The sequence below is a fragment of the Rhea americana genome, unplaced genomic scaffold (assembly GCF_003343005.1).
Source record: "Rhea americana isolate MKP2758 unplaced genomic scaffold, rheAme1 scaffold_801, whole genome shotgun sequence".
Lineage (NCBI taxonomy): Eukaryota > Metazoa > Chordata > Aves > Rheiformes > Rheidae > Rhea > Rhea americana.
The window spans coordinates 13,390-15,134 of NW_028186981.1; the positions used below are offsets into that span (position 1 = coordinate 13,390).

Here is a 1,745-nt window from a genome sequence, read left to right on the forward strand (position 1 = left end):
TTGCTCCCCACCACGACCGCCTGGCATGAGGGGGGCACAGGGACCGGCAGGGCTGGCGTGGGCCCTGGGCACCCCCGCCACGGCCAGGGGGGTTCTGCCGGGCAGGAGGGCAGAGGAGGCTGGCGCCAGCGCGGGAGCCGCGGGCGCGGGGCAGGGAGGGAGGCACCGGGGCTGTCCCTGGGGCTGGCAGGCTCAAGCCAGCCCACRCCAGGCTCCAGCTGGATCTGAACTCTCCTGGCAGGTGCTGGAAGGAGCTGGTGCCGGCTCAAGCTCCTGGGAAGGGCTGGGCAGCCCTCCTGCCCGGCATGTGCCCGGGCACCTCCCCAGAGCCAGGCATGAGGCTTCGGGAAAGACGCCCGTGCCCAGCCTCACCGCGGCTGGCATCTGCGCCCACTCCGGGCGAGCCTTCCCAGCTGCCTGAGCCCTGGGTGGCTTCAGGAGCCCGTCAGCAGCCCAGAGGCCATGGAGATGGGCACAGAGCAGGTGCTGGCCTGCCTGGAGGAAGGGAGGGCAAAGTCTGCCCGCACCCTACTGGGCTGCCCTGATGCTGGCCCCGATGCCAGTGTGTGCTCTCCCCCGCCCTGCCTGCAGACTCCTCCGGCCCCGTGGGGCCCAGCTGTGCCACCCTCTGTGCCAGCCCCCAGTGGATGCAGTCCTGTGGGGAATTTGGTGTGGGGTGGGGGAGCAGGGAAGGGGCACCCCCTTCCCCACGGCTCCCACCGAATGATGCCCTCACCCCACTGCTCGTGCCCCCGCGCTGGCCCCGGGCTCGGCTGTGCCTGCCAGGGAGACGCCCCGAGGCCTGATAAGATCACAGAGACGCCACGCACAATCGGGCTTTGACAGCCAGCGGCTCTCCCAGAGCCGCCCACGAGGCTCTCGGGYGGCAGAGGGTGGCCACTGAGTGGGACCCTGGACAACGGCCTTGGGCATTGCAAAGACAAGCCAAGGGTGCCCACACCAGCCCAATGTGGCATCAGGGAGGAAGGGGTCATGCCCCACGCAGCAGGGACCCCGAAGTTGCCCAGCACCCCCGTATCGGGCTGGCAAGATGTGGGCTGTCACATCCTGCTAGAGCAACCAGTGCAGGCTCTCCGCAGACTCAGGCAGCCGTGGGCAGGGGTGCCCAGCGGCGATTYGCTCCCCCCTTTCCTTCCCCACATCCTTTCCTCCCTCTCTCCCCATCTTTTCTGGCCCTGCTTGCCTGCGAGCCTTTGCCAGGGCAAAGTACCCGTTTGCTGAGGCACGCTGGGCACTGACCCAAGCTAAGACCAGGGARAAGCACCTTTGCCCGGGATGCCAGAGGGCCGTGAGCAGCGAAGGGGGCCGAGCCACCCTGCGCTCCCATGGGGTGGGACGACGTGGGCAGGCAGGGGGAGGGCAGAAGGCTGCCTCGGCCAGTGGGCACCTCCGTGCCAGTGCTGGGCAGTGCCGGGGCAGCAGGGAGGCCTCCTGAGGGACAGAGTCGTAAACACGGGGCTAAGGTTGAAGGCGGGGAAGATATGCTATCTCTGGGGCAGAGGGCTGGGGCTGGGCTCAGCGCGGTGGGGCGCGGGGTGCCRGAGCGGTGCGGGAGAGAGGGGCACCGCTGGGAGACCCCCCATGGGTCCGTGGGGGCAGGGAACCCCCTTCCCCCCAGTGCCAGGGGTTTCCTTGGGGGGCAACGAGGACGCGAGTGCGCACAAAATCCTGCCGAGAGGGTGGGGGTTCGGCCGGGCTCCTCCGCGCCGGGGGGCTGCGCTGGC

At 69.7% G+C, this 1,745-nt stretch overlaps 1 protein-coding gene across 1 annotated transcript in view; it reads right to left on the bottom strand.

Moving 5' to 3' along the window:
* Positions 1-1,745, bottom strand: part of CLCN2 (chloride voltage-gated channel 2) — a 14,888-nt gene that overhangs the window by 12,358 nt on the left and 785 nt on the right. The window lies entirely within an intron of this gene.